We start from the raw sequence: 22,488 nt of genomic DNA, 5'->3' as shown, positions 1-22,488 counted from the left end.
AATTAGCTTTTAATTGCAGTGTTACATCTTCAGCTCATTCTGCAGTGCTATAAGTCAAATGAAACGAAAATGAAGCCTGGACGAATCAAGAAAAGCAAAAGAAAGGATCAACTAGACTTCCTTTAGGTTGGTTGAAGACATTTCACCTGTCATAGAAGAGTCATTTTCAGTTCTGCTGACTGGTACAGTCCAGATACTGATACTGCTGATGGAGCAGAAAACAACTGAAACCAACAATAATCAATCTCATTAGGAGTTTTTACCATTATTCAGGGGGTCGTTGTCCCACCTACCCTCATGTGAGCTGTTGTGGTGAGCTGGACTCAGGTGCGAATGGTTGTTTTAGTTTCTTGGGATGGAGATCAATGCTGTGTTGTAGGTGGCTGATGGATGCTGTCTCATCCTCGCCTGTCCAGAGATGTTTCCAGTCTGTCAAACATGATTTATCCTCTCTCAACTCCACTCAAGGAGTGTCCTGAGTCTTTCAGGCGCAGGTGGGCTTCACAGCACTGTACTTCTGAGTCTAGTCTTGAAGAGTTGTCTCTCCTGTGTTGAGCCATACCCTTGTGGATCAGTTTCACCAATGTACCAGTCACTGCATTTGTTGCTGCACTGGACAGCAGACACGAAATGTTCCTGTTTGTGGGCGAACATATTCCCCCTCCTCTGAAGTAATCAATGTTATTTAATTTCTTATTGGTGGTGCAGTAGGTAGTGCTGTTGCCTCGCAGCAAGACAGTGTGAGTTTGTATGTTTTTCTTGTGCCAGTGTGGGTTCTCTACAGGCTCTCAGGCTTCCTCCAACCACTAAAAACGTAGCGTAGGTGGCTTGGTCTACACCAAATGTTCATAGATGTGAGTGTGAGCATGCATGGTTGTTTGTCTTTCATGTGACCAACCTGCTGGCATCTCATCCAGGTGCGTACCTCTCCTTTTGCTCGTTGTCAGCTGGACCAGTGACCCGCAGGGCGGACGCGCAGCTGAAAAAGAGACGATTGCGTCTCGTCGACAAGAAAATGGATGAATGGATAGTTTCTCATTCATTTCTTCTCCTCACTCCTTTGAACAGATATAATTCTTGTATTAATCGTGTGTTGAAATGTTCCCCAGCATCCAAAATAAACTGGAGATTATTGTGCATTTCAATGCGACATCAGAAGGAGACTTTGCTTACAATAACTCAAGTAATGTTTGGATTTGGTTGTGATAAATTTGAACTCATTTATCTTAAGGATGAAATCATGGCAAACATGGACTTTTGTTTCCCAAAGAAATTACTGGGAAAGGCTTGATAAACTCATCAAAGTATCTCCCTTTTAATACATATTATCCCCAAAATAGTCCACATAGTCTCCAGTAGTGTTTGTGGAAACTTGAACTGCAATATTCCTCCACTTCTTCACGCCATTCACCTTCCTTACAGTATTCTGTCCGCGGCACAGAGCTTGCCGTTGACCATGTGTGTGTGTCAGATAACTGAAATCATTGCAGTGCACTGTGCCTGTTGCTATGGCGATGCAGGCTTCGCCATCACACCCGTCTCTCTTTCTCTCTCTCCCCTCCCCACTCATTTCCCCTCAACGCCAGAGAGAGGTCATGTGACTACACTGAAGTCAAGCTGGAGAGGCAGCAGAGGAACGGATCAGTTTGGAGCTCTTGACAAACCTGCTCAGACAAGGGGTCTCTGGGTGTCTGTCCGTCGCCAGTGGCTCTGTCTCTCAGTTCCACCCCCCCCACCCACCATTCCGTCTTCCTCTTCTGTCGTTCTGTCATCTTTGTTTCTTTCTTTCTTCCGAATTCTGGCTTCTTGCTTACTTGTGTTGCTGCTGCTGCTTCCACATACGTAGTCTAGAGGGAAAGTGGTCGTTGATGGACTGTTGAACGGTGTGTGCATTGCTGCAAAGTGAGGTAAGCTTCCGGTTGATTTCTCTTTGTGTGTGTGTGTGTTGTGTGTTTTTGCATGCTAGTGGTTACGTCTGGAGAGCTGTGCAGCAAGATACTTCTGAGGACAGAGAGCTTTAACTTCATGAATTTGCAGGAATGCTTGAACAAAAAGGAAGTTACCTCCAAGAACCTCCAATAATTTGACTGAGACTCTGTTTTTTGTGAAACACTCTCTAATTGTTTGTTTGGCTGAACTTCGGAGTGCAGGAATTTGGCATGGTGTTTAAGGAAGATCACTGCTCGGGTTGTGATCTCAAAGTGCAGTTGCTGTCTTTCTCTGCGAAAACAGTCTTCAGGAAGTGAGTGCGTAATATAAGATAGGGGAGCGTAATCATGACGGCGGCTGGGTGTTTTGTGCAGTTTAGCTGCAAGTGATGGGCAGCTCCACATGGCTTTTCCTAGCAAAGTGTTGCTAATGTTAGAGTCAGGCGTGTGGGCTGCAGTCGTTGGCTCTGTCTGGCTGAGAATAAGAGGTTGGAAGGGGGGCAGAGCAGCTGCCACCTGCCCCTCTTAGTGGGGATGGGAAACCCTCAGAGTTATGCACTGCGAAAATGTAACTCTTTCAAGTCTCAAAGTCATTCAGTGATATTATGTTAATATTCTGTTTCTTTAACGGAATAAAAAACAGCTAAGGGATTGGATAAGGAATCCAATGTATCAGGAGTTATTTTCAACAAATGCCTTTACAAGCTTGAGATGAGACCCACCCCCAACCACCATTGACCTGCACACACACCCCCTGCCTCCCTGCAAGCCTCGAACAAAAGCACACCATCCCACATTAAGCTCAAGCAGGGTGGAAAGAAACATGAATGTGCATAACAAGTATTTGGCCTGTCATACACCAGACTTTCTTCACCCCACTCTCTCTACCTTTACAGAACTCATTTCTTCTTTCCCTCCCCAACCGTGCCTCCATCCTCCAATTTAATGAAGTGGCGATGAGCCAGGTGCATGTAACAGGTCTGTCTGGAATACCCGAGTCACAGATAATGACTGACTTCTTCTAATTAAATGCTCTGCACTGTGCTGGAGATTAGGAGGAGATTTAGCATTTTCTTCACTTATAGTATTTGACTTTGGTTTTGGTTTGCGGTTTTGATCCTACCATACACTGTAAGATTTTATAAACAGTGAGAAGCATCTGAAGATCAGGTCCATATTAAAGACTTTAAATACTTGTCAATAGCTAGTGATCTCAAAAACTACTTTAGACTGAAAATTGTGTGAACTTTTGTCAATAAATATAAATTTTATCCATTGTAAATTGTGGTGTATTGTGTTTGCTTACATCCATCACACAAGTAATGTAAACCCGCATATAGCTAAAAGCAATCACTGGAAACTATCACATTGCAGTATATAAAGCAGTCTTCTGACACCAGCCATCACACACTTACACCAAGCTCATGATGTTGTGACATTTGGAGGATCCCAGTGCCAATAGGCTTTTGGAACACAGTGTCAGAATTTTTTGGGGGGTAGGGTGGCAAAGATGACATTTTTCAATTAATACTAATGTGGAAATAATGTCGTCTTAGAGACATGCACTCCTTTCAGACATCCACTGTTGTATTGTTGTGTAAAGTTACCATCAGAAATCGCTTTCTATTAAGTATGAAGTCATATTAAGCTACATAGGTTTTAAAATAGTGGAATTAGCTGTATTAATTCAACAATGTCGTTCGTTTAAGAGACAGAATAATTCTGTGACATCTGTGCTGTAAGAAGGTATGTCAGCAGAACAGAGTGTGAACAAAGAGCCACTGACACACACCTCTGGCACACAACCAGTAGCTTTATCTGACTTCCTGCAGTAGAGTGAGTGTGTGTGTGTGTGTGTGTGTGTGTGTGTGTGTGTGTGTGTGTGCGTGCGTGCGTGCGTGCGTGTGGTTTAATCGTGCTGCTGATTGGAGACTGATTTCATAAAGGAGATGGCAGCTATAGATGATAACGCATTGACACCATGGCATGAGATGTAGGATGAGCTCTAGTTCAGAGGAACCTTCATGTTTAATTCCAAGCCGACTGAGCACAACTGAAACTACCTTTAGAGTTAAAGGGTGCAAATCATTCCAGACACACACTCACGCACATTAGAACAGATAAAACATGGTGACAGGGATGAGACCATTACCGATGTATCTCACCCTGTGACCTCTTGGTCAAATCTTTCATTGATGGTATTTTTTCTGATACTGTGGTTAGCATTAAACATTATATTAATTTTATACCACTGTAAGACTGGGGTTATTACTTTTATTAGTGTTCAGTTTATTACAGCAATTTACAGAAATTCTGCAGCATTAGTCAGTAATTCTGCTGCAAATGCACCAGTTGTGTCATGCACCTTGACAGAAGCAGCAGATGTCTTTTTGAACCTGCTGCCAGCTTAACAGCTGGGCTATAGATTTGCACCAACTACTGTGTGTCTGTTATTGTGTAGCTTGCTCAGCTTGCCATTGCTTACATTTGATAGGAAAACTTCAACGGGGAACACCAATAAATAAGTAACTTACCATAAACCTAAAATGTGCCAGGTTTCCATCAAAATGCAACATAAATTTGTCAGGAAATTTGCAATAAATTGCTTGTTTCTGTGAGCTTTACCCTGTGATGATGCAGTTAATCAGTATGATAAGTTCTCTGATAGAGTTCCAGGGTAAAGATTTTACCTTATGCTCAGGAAAATGTGTCCTGAGGAAGGTCAACCTAACATCGAGGTGATTTATTACTGAACTACTCATACAGTTTGCACCAGTACTGTCACAACCTAAGAAACCGTCTCCAATGACAGACATTGAGCTACTGTCAAGCCTGAATCATGTAAGTGAAATATGTTCATCTGTGCTACTGCAGCAAGAATCAGGACAAATGTGAATATATAAAAAAGGCATGACAGTAAGAGGTATTACATAATCAGTCTTGTTCAAGGCTTCAACTTCCGAGGTGCGTCTTAGTTTAATGGCAGTAGAAATCTGCACACAGATTATTTGCACCATTTTAGTATAATTTTCTGTTTCCAGTGTATGATATATATATATATATATATATATATATATATATATATATATATATATATTTGTATGACAACAATTATTAATAATTAAAAGCAAAGTTTTGTATGCTGTGCATGAACCAAGACTCTTACACATCCTGTTTTTAGTGAAGAGTTCTCACATTACACTAGTGGAAACTAACTTGAGAGGAGTTTATATAAGTGTAGATTTATGACCAGAGCATGAGAGAGAAATGGAGAGAATTAGAAAAAGAGATTAGAAAGAAAGACACTCAGAGATTAGAGAAGAGGCAGACACTAGGAGCAGCAACTCTGTTTTTTCTTCCGTTCTGGGTTACTTTCGCTCTTTCATGAAGCATTTAATAATGGCTGTACTAAGTGATTAAGCATTTTATAAAGCACAGATTTAGTCAAGCAGGGTTCTGTTTTTGTCTATTTTTGATCTCTTCAGCTGGTATTAATCAGATAGGAACTTGTTTTGTTAGTTAAAGATATGCAACAGTCTATTAATTTAAGACAGATTTGTTTTAAGGCAAAAAACTACTCTCATTCCATTTCCACCAGGCTATGTGATTTTAAAGTAGAGAAAACCTTGTGGGTGCTTATGATGCTTCCAGCAATTGTTTCTTCTCAGAAAGTACTTTAATTTTTCTCCAGTTCATGAAAAAAGAAAGACGTGACGGAAACCATATGGGTCACCTGCTCATTTGAATGTTCCAGAGCGCCGCTAGTGGCCAAAACACCACAGTCTGATGGAATAGTCTGTGATATAATTTGTAGGTTCTTGTAAGCCTGCAACTTCAGCTGGAAGCGGAAAAAGTTCTAAAAATGTGAGCCCTCTCATAAACAGCAAGAGTTCCATTTGTCCCATAGCTCTTATCTCAGAGGTGAGCTGGATGTCATGTTTAGGTAAAAGTATTTTACCCTGTTGGCTTGACAATTCCTTTGCAGTTTGTACTGTTCACCTCAAAACAGTGAGCAGTTTCAGTTCCCCACTTTACTGAAGAGGTGAAACATTTAACTGAACATTTCACTTAATGTGTAAGTGTGAACCAAAAATAAACTGGAGAGCATGTACATCTACTGAGACCCAACAGTCCTACACATCTGTGTTTAACTTGCATGGCCCAGGTTTCACCCCTCCACGGGGTTTTAAATAAATCTGTTGTGCAATTTTTAGGACTAGGGAAAACCATAACAAACACCTGATACTGTAGTGTTAAAGAAAATAGAAAATCAAAGGTTGATTGGCTGTTTTCTGACCCATACAATGCCATGACTGAATATGAGTTTTGTTGTAATCAGTCCTGTGGTTATTGTATAAAAAGCGGTTGACATGGGTGAAAACATATTATGGGTGAGGTAATTAATTTAATAACTATATCCTAACGCAACACCATGTTGTGTAAATTAATATCCCCATCCCATGTGAACGCATTCATCTGATTGGTGCAGATGTTGTATGCTAGTTTGCAGAGAAACATATTTGTGGTGGTTTTCAGGGCCAGATGGTCAACAATGCTTTCCTCATTTTCCAGTGGGCTTCTTTATAAAGGGGCTATAGGTCACTTAACTTGGGTACAGCCTCAAAAGGATGCACAATACTCTGAGAAATTGCCCCAAGCTAAAGGGTTCCAAAGAGACCCACAGTTTTAAATGACAGCCTTGGTCTATAGACTCCCATGCATTTGGTCAGGAAGACTCTGGGAAACAGATGTTCTATTTGTAGCCACAGAGAAGAATGCACATGTACCATCATGTCATGATACATAAACATGTTAGTGTTCTAGATACACATTACTGTATATTTTTTGCGTCTTTTGAGTCAGTCATCAGTTTTGCGATATCACATGCTACTGTTTACAGAATCAAAATGTAAGTGTGATTATTGTTTATAACAATGTACCTGAAGGATAATCTGTATTGAGATGGCATTTTGTTGCATTGTTTGGGAAAGACTTGGTCAGGTTTTTTATTTGCTCCTGGAATTTAAATTTCAAATTTTCTACCAGTTTTCTGACTTTTTCCAAATATGAGTTTGTCTGCTTGATATTAATGCCTTCAATATATTTGATTGTCAGTGGTTAATGAGATTTATTTCTCACGCTATGAAGTGCTGACAATTTTTGCCAGAGTGCCAGAAAAACTCCTGCCATGACCACACGCTTGATGATTATGTGATAATGCTGTTTGACTTCTAACTTTAGATGGAGAAGCACAAAAGACAATATTTCCTTTGAGGGAAGCCGTATTCTATTTCTTTAAAACTCTTCTTCCATTTATTGCTGTTTCTCTTCTGTTTGTATTGTTTGATGTAGAGAAGGAAGGGTGATATCATCAGTGTGAATAACACATTTCACTGGTTGTTGTTTAAGAGCTTTTGGAATGAGGGAGCCTATAAGCACACTGTCTAAATGTTTGAGAGTCTTGGTAATAATGTTCCCTTAAATAGCTGTTTTATTCTGCCATTCAGGAATCAATTGTATTTATTAAGGGTTGTATAACCGACAAACAAGGGCAGCATTGCGGTGGTGTGTGGTTAGAGGTGCAAAAAAGAACACTGTTGTCAAAACCAATGATTATTCAGTGTCACACGTTTAAAATAGTACTTAACACATTAAACTACAGGTTTGTCCATTAGTATTTTTAAGATTTAAAAAACATATTACGAAGGCAATTGATGAAACCTATTCATCAGATTTGTTGTATGTGCTCAGTTCGGGTAGCCTGAAAATGAAAAATGTAGTGGTGAATGAAACCTCTATAAAAATGGCCACTCCCTAAGAGGCACATTGTGAATCGTGGTTTATTGAAGCAAAGTTGGATGAGCAGACTCAGCGAAAATACAGAACTAAATATGAAAGAGATCACCCATCACGGCCGTCAGTTCATGCATGGCACAAGATATGGAGATAGGGACAGTTTTGGATAAAGACACCAGTGGACAACCAAGATCTGAGGAACGTGATCATGTAAGACAGGCCTTTCTCGTTTTCCAGCAAAGTCCATTTGTATTGCTGCCAGACAGTTAAAGCTACCACCTTAAACAGATCACAACATCCCAAGAGCTTGTGATTATACGCTTACAAAGTGTAACGCTTACAGGCACCTGAACCACATGATAAACCAAGACGAAAAGAGTTTACATTTTTAAGGATGAAGCATTCCTCAGTTTGTTTTAGTGACGAAGCAACGTTTCATGTTTTAGAGAAAAGGAACACACACAATGTGAGAGTCTGGGGATCAGAACACCCCAGTGTGACAGGGGGACATCACTGAGATAGTCCAAAAGGGAATGTGTGGTGCAGGATCATGTGCAATCACATCGTTGTTCATATTTCTTCTACCACACATAAATTACTGTAAATGTTTACCTTCACCTTTTGACTAAACATGTGACACCACAACTAGATGACCTTCAGCCAACCATCAGTATCCAGCAACATGCAACACATTGGAGACTGGCTGTCAAACATTCCCAGACCGGTGGATTGAAAGGGATGCACCTCATCCACCAGATATCACTCCCCTGGACTTTTTTCTGTCTGTTTATCTTACATCGAACAAAGATACGGGGAATAACTGACCAACAGCAAGACATCATTGATACCATTGCGACCATTGATCCTGTCATGTTTTAGAGAAAAGGAACACACACAATGTGAGAGTCTGGGGATCATGACAAACATGACAGGAGCATTTTTTGAAGGTTTTGAAGATTGTGGAGATGAGTTATCAGAGCATTGTTCTTCTTTGTTGTGTTCACGCTTGTATGATTATCCAGCAGCTACACAAGACAGATATTGTACAAATACAGGGTTTTCAGCCCACACACATCAGTACCACAGTGATCCCAGATATTACAAATGCTGATTTAAGAGTTTCTTGTTTACGAGACACTTGAATTCTCTGTGATTAGTTATACAGTAAGGATTCAATCCATCCATCTTCTACCGTTCATCTGCAGTCGGGTCGCGGGGGCAGCAACTTCAACAGGGAGCTCCTAACTTCCCTTTCCCCGGCCACATCCACTGGGGGATCCCAAGGCGTTCCCAGGCCAGTGTTGAGATGTAATCCCTCCTCCTGGTCCTGGGTCTGCCCTGAGGTCTACTCCCAGCTGGACGTGCCAGGAACGCCTCCCAAGTGAGGCGTCCCGGAGGCATCCGCACTACTCTGCTCTGAGCCACTCGCGAACAGCAGTGTTTCTCACCTTATCTCTAAGGGAGACACCAGCTATCCACCTGAGAAAGCTATTTCTGCTGGTTCTTTCCGCGATCTTGTTCTTTCGGTCATGACCCATCGCTCAAGACCATAGGTGAGGGTAGATGAGGGTAGGACCACATCATCTGCAAAACACAGATGATGTGGTCCTGTTATAGTAGGATACAGTCCAGGTACAGTAAGGATTGCAAGTCAGACTGATAGCAGTTTTGGTATACCGTATGTATATTGTATATTTAGTATTCTCATTACTATAACAATATAAAAATATAGATAAAACATGGTTGCCTAATTCTATATGCAAAAACAATAAGGGTTAGTGTTGGTATGTCCACACAAACCCACACAGTAATATCCATGTGCAGATAAGCATTATAGGATTTAGCAACACATGTGTCATCGGGCTGAATTCTGTCAGAAGGATTGCTGTTCTTGTTTTGTTCCTTTGAAACTGGTCACACTAATGTGTGTTAAATGTAGATGCAGGTTATTGTAGCTGCCCCAAACAGGAAACTTGGTTTTCAACTTGTTTGCTCTCAACAGAACTCTGACACCTTCTTTTTAAAGCATTTTGTTCATTTCTTTAACATCTCCTGCAGATGTACACATTATATTGTCATCCATGTGCACAGGCAGGCTTGCATTTTCTATTATGTACATGTCACTGATCAATTACAGACTACAACAAAGGCCATAGACAGCTGCCTTGTGGAATTCCACATTGTAGTGAGTTAATATTTGACAGACTGTCATTAAATGAAAGATTTTGTGTTTGACAAATAACTTTTCATCCTACTAAAGGTTTGTGTGCAAATACAGTATGTAGTTCGTGAGCTATAACCCCAAGAAGAACCAGTTATGTAGTGTATACATGTTAAAGTTTAGAGTTGATATTGTTTACTGAGAAACAGTGTTGAACCTGAGAAAGAACAAAACAATACAGATGCCTACTCAGCATACAGGATGCTTCTAGGCCAACAGTTGGCCTTTTTCACATTTGTGGATAAACACCTGAAAAATTGTACACTGTAGCTTTTTTCCTATTTCACAACTGCAGTGTCATAGCCACAAGGTTTACCACACACACCTTTAAACTTTCTCCACATTCATAAATTAAAATTCACCGTTTGTGTCATATTTATTGGAAACAAGTGGTTTCTTACATTATCTATGTTATCTGTAAAATAATTATTAGGTTAATTATTATGTCATTTTTGTGGAACTGCTATGAACTGGAAACATTAATGTAATTTCCATTCTTTTCCTAATTTTCCATGATGTTTTCTTCTGTTTCTATACTTCTCGGTGACCACAGGAAGCAGTGAAAGCTTAGTTCCATTCCCAGGGGCATTCTTCTTTCAGAAGCATCTCGAGGCTCTCCCAAGCTTTACCCAAGTTACATTTACGCTTATCTTTTCTTTTTTCACTCACTCTCATTCTCCTCACCCTCTTTTGATGATGGTGGTGTTTGACACCACAGATTTGGGCTGTGTTCCTTAACAACAATGCATTTAACAGATGGTTGCTCTGCAAATGGGCTTTATGAGTTATAGTTCAGATTAATGGACCCCTATCTTTTTTTTTGTGCTACGGACCAATTTAATGTCAAACAATATTTTCCCGGACCGGTTTAACGTCAGATAATATTTTCATGGAGGCGTGGTGGATAAAAACAATGAAATAAAATATGACCAGTATAAAGACTGGTATTCTGCAGCTTTCTTTTTCTTTGTCTCCTCACTGACTCTTTTACCCTTGACAAAGAAACTTTCCAGAGACGTTTGTTTTTGTTCATCGTGCTAGCTTAGGAGTTAGAATTTAGCAGTAATGTATTCTGCGTTAGCGGCCGGAGCGGCCTCTTTAAGAAGGTAGGCATGTGACCGAGGCAAGCATCTTGACCAGTGTCAAGAGTGACTCATAGACAACTGTGGAGGAGAGAATCCTTTCATTTTAAAACAAAACATTGTTCAGAATCAGATCATAAATAAAACAGACATAATGTAAGTTCTTCATTCTTTCTGTGTAGTTCGGCACTTATTGGCCCCAAACCCCTGGTCCACGACCTGGGGTTTGGGGACAAGTGGTTTAGATTATCTGAGCAATTATACCTGTTTGTTTGTTTGTTTGTTTGTTTGTTTGTTTGTTTGTTTGTTTTATCTAGTAGGTGTGATTGAAAGGAATCCAAATCTCACCAGTTTTGATTTTCATGAATTTGTATAACATGATTTAACTTTAAACAAAAAAATGGCCAATATCATTAGCAAAGTGGGAAAAAATCCCACTCTTGAATTTAAGCCAATGTACTCCTCTTCTAAATGTACCGTAGGTTTTCCTGTCACAACTGCAACTAGACACATACCGTTTGTCAAGTCTGACTTTCTCCAAATAATGAAAGGCTGTGACAGGAAATGTATTGGTTTAACTATATTTTTTTAAAAGTATAAGGAATTAAATTATCCTTTTTTTCTGCTTTAAGGCATACTGTAATTCCGATGCTGTACATCCCAAGTGATAACAACTGAGTCAAGAGGTATTCAGAACTTAATTACATTGCAAAAGCATTGCTCACGCCTTACATGTGTACTGGAATTAGTTGTTTGCTATATAGTGAGAAATAATGTTTGCAGCTTCTCTCTGTGCAGCTCAATGAGGCTTAAATACCTTGCTATAAACAGTTAATAAAATAAGAAGCCTGTTTTTGCATACCTGATTCTGAAATTGCTGTAATTGTTCAGGATGATAGTAATGATGATAATATACCACTTCCATTTATAATTAAGATGAATTTACTGTGAAACACATTTCGCCACAGTGACAAAATGGGTTGGGCAAATAAACATCTGCACCTCTATTCTGTTACCCCCCACTGATGCACAGGGGCAAGTCATCCAACTCTAGAGATCTGATGCCAGGGCACCACAGACGGGCAGCCAAACAAAAAAGGCGTAACCTCAGAGTACAAGACAGGGTTGTTTATCTGACGGACAAAGACGAAGTGGAGTGGACACGGGATTCCACGAAGGCATGCAAACAGAGTTTATTCTAACAGTAGTCAACCAAAATCAAAAGCCAAGGCCAAAAGCCAGAATAAACCTCAGCACTGTTAAGTAATCCTTCTTCCTGCAGGGCACACATCTCTGCTGTGGAGCTGTTTACATGAATGAACTTATACTGTATATCTTAAATTGGTTATGAAATTGGCTTGAAGAAATGTGTCATCTTGCGCTTCACACTGGTTGGATCAGTGGGCACTATGTCGCAGCCTCCCCCGCGTCCTCCTCCTCCTGCTGTTACCATAGCAACCTAATGAAGCCGGAGAAGGACATTTTAAAGTATAAGGGCTTAGGGTATTGCCTGTGGGTAGCTTCAGTCTCAGCAGCCATCAGCACAATCAATCCAGCAAGAGGACAAACTGATGTCTCATATTTAGCACTGATTTGATGACAGAGTTTGTTCAGATAGGCTGGCCTTTTTCTTTTTTTTTAAGGTTTGGGGAAGCATCAAGAAATGAAACTGTTGAAAAGTTGGCTTTAGACGTCATTGGCCCTATTCATGATCAGGCCTCTTTTCCAGTACTACGTCTGTGTTTTCACCTGCAGCACCAGAGCTAAACTGGGTTTAGCTTTTTATCTTTTTAAGATTTTGAGTCCAATGTGGTATTGATTCGATAGCATTGGGGGTTATGAGCCTCTATAAAAAGTGTGGCTTTATTGATGAATTGGGGTTTGCTGCTGGGACAGGTCAAGATAGAACAGGCATGAGAATCTTAGTTTCAGCTTTGTTGCCATCACCCATTTACCAGTGATTTTATATTTAACTCGTTTTGTCTATTTATCCTTTCCTGTTGCACTTTCCCAGTGTCATCGTTGCTGTTCCTGCTGTGCTCTGCTGTCCAAGACAAAGAACACTGGGTACAAAACCTTGCCCCCCCCCCCCCCTGTTGTTCTCTCTTTTCTTCCTGATGTAGTGTCCACAAACCAAAATTAACCGCTTTGGTTTTCCTTTGCAAATTTGCATCACCACATGTTTTTCCTTTAAGGCTTCTTTGCAGGATATGAACTAAGTCAAATAAAGGTTTAATAAATGTCCTATGTATGAAAATATGAAAGGTCAGTATTATTGAAACAAGACAATAAGACCATCAATCTCAAAACATTTCGTAGGGTAAACAGGAGTTTTCAAAAGCATTGCTCTGCTAACTACTTGTTGCAGTTAATAAATAACATCAATTTTTCCACTGATATCCAGCAATTATAATTAGAATAAATGATACAGTTACAAGTTTAATATAATATCTGTCACTTTTGTATTTAGTTGAGCAGACTAATAGAGATGTTAGACATGCCCTTCTTTGTTATTGGACATAATAACAGTATTTTAACCTGTTTGACCTTTGAAAAACTACCTGAATGAAAGTTTCATTGATGCGTATGCTCCGACTGAAGGATGACATTCCCCAATAAAATCTTTACCACCAAAGAATGATTCTCTAAATTTAGAGAACAGTTTGGTCGGAATTTGTCAAACCTGCAAGAGGTGGCAGCACCTTTTTTGTTAGCTCACATGTTTGTCCTTCAGCGTCTTCAGCCCAGACATCCATCTAATCTGTGGACTAGTCTCCATTTGACATTCCTTCACTGCAGGAATCATCTGCAGCTGGACTTTAATCTCCTTTCATGCACTGCCTCAGCTGGTCTACGGCTCAGGAAAGGTGGGGTGGCCGAGGCTGAAGGACCGCTTTGTTTTTGTGTTGGGGGTTTGTTTGAAATAATTTGTACAGTTTGGCTCAGGAGGGTTGATGAGCTCCTAGATTTTAGTGATCAAGAAAAAAGTGGTTAACTCTACTTGAACAAAAATGATGGTGTAGCCTCTGTGGTGACCTACGTTTAAGACTGTGACAGTGACTTGGAGAATTCCCAGCAAGGTGTTCCTCTTAAAATGATCTAATAAAACGACATTAGTGCCCCATAGACTTCTGTTGTTTGGCAAGGTGACATAAATGAGTGAAGAAGATATCTCTTTTACTTGATTAGTATTATCAGTATTTTCAGTACAGTATATGACAAATAGTCTAGTTCTAGTTCAATAGTATAGTTCAGATATTTTACTATAAGTACTGTAGAAAATGGATCAATAGATTAATGTGTTTTCCATATATTGCCAGAGATTGTTCATTATATTTTTGAGAGTAATAGGACCACATTTCCCATGAGTGTTTGTACCTCAGATCTCTACTCACATCCTCATTTAAGAAGAGCTCCTACTGAACACAGTTTAAAAGGCTGTGTGATTCTGCTGTGGTGAATTCATGATGAGCATTCCTGGGTAGAGAGAATGGTGAGTAGTTTGTACTGAGATGAAGCCTGTATGTAGAATAGATTGTCCTGTTGCTGATCACAGTTCTGCCACATACAGTACATCACATACCTGCACCCACACAACCACCTAGTACACCTACACAAACAGTCACACACATCCTGCAGTCACTTGCTCATTGTGTTTTACTGTGAGTAGTGTGTGTGTGCAGCACACTCAGACAGCTCATCAATGGCTGGGGAACTCAGCTGAATGTTGCTATGGTAACTGCAGTAAAATTGCTCCATAAGAGAGTCTGCTGTTGATGTGTAGGAAGAAATAAAACAAAGGACGAAGCATATGGAAAAAAGGTAAAGATGGAAAAATGAATTTATGAATGGGATGGTATAAAAACAGAAAGGTTCAAAAGCAAGTAAATGTGGGAGCGATGAAGGACGTCTGAAGAGAAGGAGGAAGCAAAAGGAGGAAAGTTACAATGGAAAACAGAAAAAAAAAGTTCAAAATGTAAAAATCCTGTTATGTTTTAACCTGCTTCATGAATCCTCAGCTTCTCTAGTTGCTCAAGCGGTGAGAGCATCCCATAATTTAATGGTGCAGCATTGACACATTCAGGGTCCTTATGGGCTTTATCCTGTCGAAAGGCTGTGTGTTTTACATACAAATTATTTTGTCTGCAAATTAGGGGGCCAGAAAATATCTGCATTTTAACTGGTGAAATGTGAATGTAAATCTGAGCCGCCCAGACTCGATTGGCTCTCCATCCCTTCTGCCTGCTCACACAGCAGCAGTGACGGCTTCAGCTGACCTGAAGCTTTCTGCTTCCTAAAGCTTTCTTACTGTCTGTCAGAGAGTCACTTCATTCCACTGTTAGTGACTGTCCTGTTTCTTGCCATTTTTAAAAGCTTAAATCTTGATGGGTCTTGATTTTCTTCTTTGCAGCTCTTCCTGCAGCTATTTTATGGAAAGGCCTTTCAGAATTTGTGTATTAACGACACAAATGGTTATCAGTTAGCTGCTTTGGTTTAGTGTGATGTATCCGAACAGTTCAATGGATTTATTCATTTTAAATTCAATTTCCATAATAGATTGCTATGAAATTATATAAGGGCGGTCATAGTCCTAACACCATAAACAATGATTATTGTAATCATCTTTGACTATTCAGGAACAACAGATCAAGGTTGACATTCCCAGTTATGAGCAGAGGTGTTAAAGTACTCAAATATAAAAAGAATATTTATTCTACCAATTAATGCCAGTTAAATTACTTGACTTTTCCAATCTGTTCAGTAGTGTTAAGAGTTGATGTTACTCTGTTGAAAATTATTGTATTGTATTACAATTGATGATATCAGATACTTGTGACCACCTTGATATTATAATATTAAGCAGCTGCACAATGTAGACATTGAAGGTTTGGAAAAATGGTGAGAGCAGAATCAGCAGAACAGCAAGTTTTTTTCACAGCAGGTGACAAATGTGGATGAAACTATTTGATTTACCTGTCACGTATGCTATGAGAGAGACAACTGGGTTTGTGATCCAAATGGCAATCCTTCCATTATCTCTAGACTCTTGATGCTGAAAGTGAGCAGAGATGGTCAGATTGCCTGTTTTGGGAAATTATGCAAATGTTTAAGTAAACCACCCCCAGCCCAACTGCCACAGAGCTTTCCAACACTATCTTACATCCAGAGCTGCACAGAAGCAGCAGCTCTGAGACACACTGAATTGTTTTCTGTCAGTCACCAACACCTACTCATTTTAATGTCAGCCCTGTCAATCTCAAATATAAAGAATAACAGAATGTGCTCAAGCGTATTCTCTGTTCAACGCACACTCAAGATATCTCTGAAAATGTTTAGGCCATGTTGCTCCTTTTCTTTTAAACTATTAACTTTGACTTAAAGTGAACCTAATCTGATAAATCTGGATACAAAAAACTTTTTATAAAATAAAGAAACACACTCTAATGGAGAAAGCCTTTGAGAGAAAAAAGGTTTAAGCCTGATTGAGTTTCCAACTGATGGTCCATCTCACAGATACCTTCAGTGTCTGCACTATTAACTTTCGGACCGACGTGGTGTTGTATTCTTTTTGTTTTCTAAACAGGACTCATTTTTGTGGGGTTGACAGCAGGTCCAAACCCCGCACTACCATTATTCTAGGAAATTAAAACTGATTTTGGGAACCAAGTGTTGTTGTTCAAACCTGCAGTAGGATAATTAATTCTAAAATGTGACTCTTTTTTTTTTTCTTTTTTTTTTAAATAGTACCTCTCACCCTTGTGGGGTGGTATCTGTGTGTCAACCTCAACTCGGGTCCTCTACCAGAGGCCTGGGAGTCTGAGGGTTCTTTATCTTAGCTGTTCCTAGGACTGCGCTCTTCTGGAATTAAGCTTCAGATGTTGTTCCAGGAATCTGCTGGAGCCAGTCTTCCAGTTTGGGGGTCACTGCCCCAAGTGCTCCTACTACCACGGGGATCACATTAACCTTGATCTTCCACATCTGTTCCAGCTTGATACTTCTCAGTCTTTTCATGTTCCTTCTTCCTGATGTTGGCGTCAGCTGGAATCTCCACATCTATCACCACTGCTCTCTTCTGCTCTTTGTCCATCAACACTATGTCCGGTTGGTTAGCCAGCAGCTGTTTGTCAGTCTGGAAGCTGAAGTCCCACAGGATCTTAGCCGTGTTGTTCTCAACCATCTTTGGTGATATGAGCCATTTGGATTTGGGTACTTCTAGTCCATACTGGGTACAGATGTTCCTATTCACTATCACAGCTGCTTGGTTGTGCCTCTCCATGTATGCTGAGCTGGCGAGCATCTTACACCCCGCTACCACATGCTGGACTGTCTCTGGGGCTTCTTTACATAGCCTGCACCTTGGGTCAGATCTACTGTGGTAGATATTGGCCTCTATTGCCCTTGTACTTAGGGCCTGTTCTTGTGCTGCCATGATCAGTGCCTCTGTGCTGTCTGTCAGTCCAGCTTTATTCAGCCATTGGTAGGTCTTCTTGATATCAGCCACTTCCTCTATCTGACGGTGGTACATGCCATGTAGGGGCTTGTCCCTCCATGTTGTCTCCTCCTCCTCCTCTTCCTCCTCAGGTTTCTACTGTCTAAGGCATTCACTGAGCAGTTCATCTTTTGGAGCCATCTTCATGATGTACTCTTGGATCTTCTATGTTTCGTCACAGACAGTGGCCCTAATGCTCACTAGTCCTCGGCGTCCCTCTTTCCGTTTAGTGTACAGCCTCAGGGTGTTGGACTTGGGGTGAAACCCTCCATGCATGGTGAGGAGCTTTCTAGTCTTGATATCTGTGGCTTCTATCTCCTCCTTTGGCCGGCTTGTGATCCCAGCGGGGTATCTGATGACAGGCTGTGCATACATGTTGATGGCTCGGATCTTGTTCTTGCCATTCAGCTGACTTCTCAGGACTTGCCTTACTCTCTGGAGGTATTTGGCCGATGATGACTTCCTTGTGGCCTCCTCATGGTTGTCATTGGCCTGTGGGATTCCAAAGTATTTGTAGCCTTCCTTGATGTCTTCTATCCTGCCCCCTGGTAGGTTGACCCCTTCAGTTCTGATCATCTTGCCTCTTCTTGATACCATCCGGCCACATTTGTCTAATCCGAATGACATCCCTATGTTGTCGCTGTAGATCCTGGTGGTGTGGATCAGTGAGTCAATTTCTCGCTCATTCCTGGCATACAGCTTGATGTCATCCATGTAGAGGAGATGGCTGATTGTTGTCCCACTTCGGAATTGGTATCCGTAACCACTCTTTGTGATGATCTGACTGAGGGGGTTCAGGCCTATGCAGAACAGCAGTTCTCTAGGGTTGTCTTCCACATTCCCATTGAGTTCCTGATGAAGGCTCTTAGTGTCCTGTTGATCTTATACAGTTCCAGACATTCCAGTATCCATGTGTGTGGCATTGAATCGTAGGCTTTCTGGTAGTCAATCTGAGTGATGCACAGGTTGGTCTGCCTGTTCTTACAGTCTCTGTGCACTGCCCTGTCCAGCAGTAGCTGGTGCTTGGCTCCCCTGGTGTTACTACCAACTCCTTTCTGTGCCCCACTCATGTATTGATCCATGTGCCTACTCATCTTAGCCGCCATGATGCCTGACAGGAGCTTCCATGTTGTACTGAGACAGGTTATTGGCTGGTAGTTGGATGGGGTGGATCCCTTCTGTGGGTCTTTCATGATCAGGACTGTCCTGCCTTCAGTCAACCATTCTGGGTGCGTCCCATCCCTTAGCAGCTGGTTCATCTGTGCTGCTAGACGCTCATGGAGTGCTGTCAGCTTCTTTAGCCAGTATGTATGGATCATATCCGGGCCCAGTGCTGACCAACTCTTCATCTTTGACACTCTTTCTTGGATGTCTGCCATTGAGATGGTTACTGGTTCTTGTTCTGGGAGGCAGCTGTGGTCAGTCCTCAGGTCCACTAGCCACTGGGCATCGGTGTATTTCTCCACCTCAGCTCTTGGTGGGTCTGACCGGCTGCTATTTCCCTGCCACTGAGAGTACACCTTTGCTGGTTGAGTGGAGAAGGTCTTGTTTATTCTCCTGGCCTATATCTCCTTGGTGTATCTCTTCAGTCGGGTAGCCAGAGCCGTTAGTCTCTGCTTGGCAGTTTCGAGTGCTTCAGGTATTGTTCCTGCGTTTGCACCCTTTTGCCTCATCCAGATTCAGCACCCAGTTGTCATTGTTGGGTTCAGATGTGCATTGGATTATATAACAGTCGTCCTACTGGTGAGCTCCATGGTCACTGTCAACTCAACTAATGTCAGTCATCACATGTAACACGTGTTCACTATACACATGTAATTACAATCTGGTACCAACTGCATTTAATGTTTTTGTCTACTATCTCTGTGTATAACGTGTTTATAAAATTAACTGAATTTTCAAACCTGGAAATGATAATCAATAACGACACAATGCACAAACTAAACCCCACCTTAAGTTAATAATGATGATTAAACCATGATTATTGTGTTCAATCAAGTTTTCAATCAAGTTTTATTTATATAGCGCTTAATCATGACAGCAGACATTTCAAAGCACTTTAACAGACAGAGAAACCCAACTGAACCCTCCAGAGCAAGCATAAGCGACAGTGGCAGGGAAAAACTCCCTCGATGAGGAAGAAACTCCGGGCAGGACCCAGACTCTTTTGGGGGCCATCCGCCTCGACCGGTTGGGTGGAAAAGAAATCAAAGGAAGATAAGAACAGCATCAGAGAGAGAGAGACAGAGAGAGAGACAGAGAGAGAGAGACAGATAGGCCAGATAGAGGCAGTATCAATATGATTAAGGTTGCTAAAGTCAAGGCACAATTACAGCTGTGTGGATGACTGTATGGCGGCACGGAGGAAGAAAGGAAGCAGGACCCCAGCCGATGGATAGTTGAGGGGTGGTACTGGTGGGCTTGGAGGATAAGGTGCACAGCACATGGAGAGATGGGGGGTGATACTGGTGGGCTCGGAGGTGCAGGTCCACAGAGGAAGGTCCACGGCGGCTGGGCGGATGAGGGGTGGAAAAGTAAGATGACACCAAGGAAGAGAGGCAGCAGGACCCCAGTCAATGGTTAGGTGAGGGGTGGTACTGGTGGATGGGGGGTGCAGGTCCACAGCAGATGGTCCACAGCGGATGGGTGGATGAGGGGTGGAACAGTATGGTGGCGCGGAGGAAAAAGGAAGCCAGACCCCAGCCGATAATTAGGTTAGGGGTGGTACTGGTGGGATGGGAAGAGCAGGTCCATAGCAGATGGGTGGATGAGGGGTGAACCTGAGAAAAACCTGGGAGAACATAGAGCACAGAGACTCCAGGGAAGAAGTTTAGTTAGTACGGTGTGATTGGAGACTTGGAGAGTGAGATCAGAGAGGAGGAGGAGTAACATAGATGGTTGGAGAGAAGGGGGAGGAGAGAGGAACTCAGTGAGTCTGGATGTTGAGTCTCCACCAGTGTAGGTCTATATGAAAATAAACGTAGTAACCTAAGTTGCCATTAATTGTAAAATTTATGAAAAAGAAAAGTTTTAAGTCTAGTCTTAAATAGTGAGAGGGTGTCTGCCCCCCGAACTGAGGTAGGGAGGTGGTTCCACAATAGAGGGGCTTGATAGCAAAAGGCTCTAGCCCCCGTCCTACTTTTATAAATTCTAGGAACCACCAGTAGGCCAGTATGTTGAGAGCGTAATGCTCTAGATGGATTATAAGGAACTAAAAGTTCCTTCAGATAGGTCTGTGCCTGGCCACGAAGGGCTTTGTAAGTGAGGAGGAGTATTTTAAAATCTATCCTAGCTTTCACAGGAAGCCAGTGCAGAGAAGCCAGCACACGAGAAATATGGTCCCTGGCACTGGTCCTGGTCAGAACCTGGTCTCTGGCACTGGTCCTGGTCAGAACACGGGCAGCAGCATTCTGAATTAGTTGAAGACTCTTCAGCGACTTTTTGGGGCAGCCTGAAAAAAGTGCGTTACAGTAATCTAGTCTGGAAGTGATGAAAGCGTGGATTAATTTCTCTGCATCACTCCGTTTTAAAATATGCCTGATTTAAGCAATGTTTCGGAGATGGAAAAAGGCTGTTCTAGAAACCTGCTTAATGTGTGTGTTAAACCAGAGATCCTGATCAAAGATGACACCTAGGTTCCTCGCAGTGGTTTTGGCCTCAAACGTGATGCCATCCAAGGTTATTACATCACTGGGCACTACATCCCTAACAGTTTTGGGCCGAGCACAACGACCTCAGTTTTATCAGAATTGAGATGCAAAAAGTTATTTGTCATCCAATCTTTAATCCCTTTGATACACGCCTGTAATTTGCACAACTGGCTGACTTCGTCAGGTTTAATCGAGAGATATAATTGCGTATCATCGGTATAACAATGGAAGTTGATGGATTGTTTCCTTACCAAATTACCCAGAGGAAGCATGTACAAGATAAACAGTATTGGACCAAGAACCGAGCCTTGAGGAACTCCATAACTAACTGTAGTTGGCTGAGAGGAGTTGTTATTAACGTGAACAAACTGGGAACGGTCAGTTAAATAGGACTTAAACTACATCAGTGCTGATCCCTTAATACCAATTGTTTGGTCCAGACGTGCCAGAAGAATATTGTGGTCAATTGTGTCAAACGCCGCACTGAGGTCCAAGAGAACCAGTAGAGAAACAAGTCCTCTGTCTGAAGCGGTTAGAAGGTCGTTGCTAATCTTGACAAGTGCTGTTTCCGTACTATGATGTTCCCTGAAACCTGACTGGAAATTCTCGAATAAACTGTTGGATTTAAGGAAATCACAAAACTGATTAGCGACTATTTTCTCCAAGATCTTAGATAAAAACGGGAGATTTGAGATGGGTCGATAATTATTTAGAACAGTAGGGTCCAGGTTAGGTTTTTTGAGAAGTGGCTTAATTACAGCTACTTTAAAGGACCGTGGTACATACCCAGTAGATAAAGACATGTTAATTATATTAAGGAAGTGGTTGCCAAGTAAAGGTAGGGCTTCTTTGATGAGTTTAGTTGGAATTGGATCTAACAAACAGGAGGATGGTTTAGCTGAGGAGATTATTTTAATCAGCTGACTAATCTGTTGGAGAAAAGACATCCATAGAACCAACGGGTTCAGCAGTCAGCTGTGTGTTTTCCGGATCTAAGGGACCTAAAGAAGGACCAGAGTTTGAGGATAGGACACCATTAATTTTGTCTCTGATGAGCAGGATCTTATTATTGAAGAAATTCATAAAATCATTGCTGTGGAGACTTGATGGAATACTAGGCACAAATGCACTGTGGTTCTTTGTCAGTCTGGATACAGTACTGAACAAGAATCTGTGATTATTTCTATTGTCACCGATTAATGATGAATAATAGGCTGCTCTAGCGGAACGAAGTGCCTTCCTGTATTTATGTAAACCATCATGCCACGCAGTGCGGTATTCTTCTAATTTAGTAGAATGCCATTTCCTCTCAAGTTGTCGG

At 41.5% G+C, this 22,488-nt stretch overlaps 1 protein-coding gene across 2 annotated transcripts in view; it reads left to right on the top strand.

Annotated features, from left to right (window-relative positions):
- LOC137600976 (neurocalcin-delta A) overlaps window positions 1–22,488 on the top strand; it is an 83,406-nt gene that overhangs the window by 27,911 nt on the left and 33,007 nt on the right. Inside the window, exon 1 of one of the 2 annotated variants that reach the window (XM_068322915.1) lies at window positions 1,388–1,907. The exons of the other annotated variant lie outside the window; for it this stretch is intronic. The gene's annotated coding sequence lies outside the window, so the exon portion shown is untranslated. Of the gene's footprint in view, window positions 1–1,387; window positions 1,908–22,488 lie in introns of those variants that run through there. 2 annotated transcript variants of the gene reach the window in all.

This window comes from Antennarius striatus, chromosome 9 (genome assembly GCF_040054535.1).
Source record: "Antennarius striatus isolate MH-2024 chromosome 9, ASM4005453v1, whole genome shotgun sequence".
NCBI lineage: Eukaryota > Metazoa > Chordata > Actinopteri > Lophiiformes > Antennariidae > Antennarius > Antennarius striatus.
Note: the sequence above shows the minus strand (reverse complement) of the source record. Positions and strands in the feature narration are given on the sequence as shown.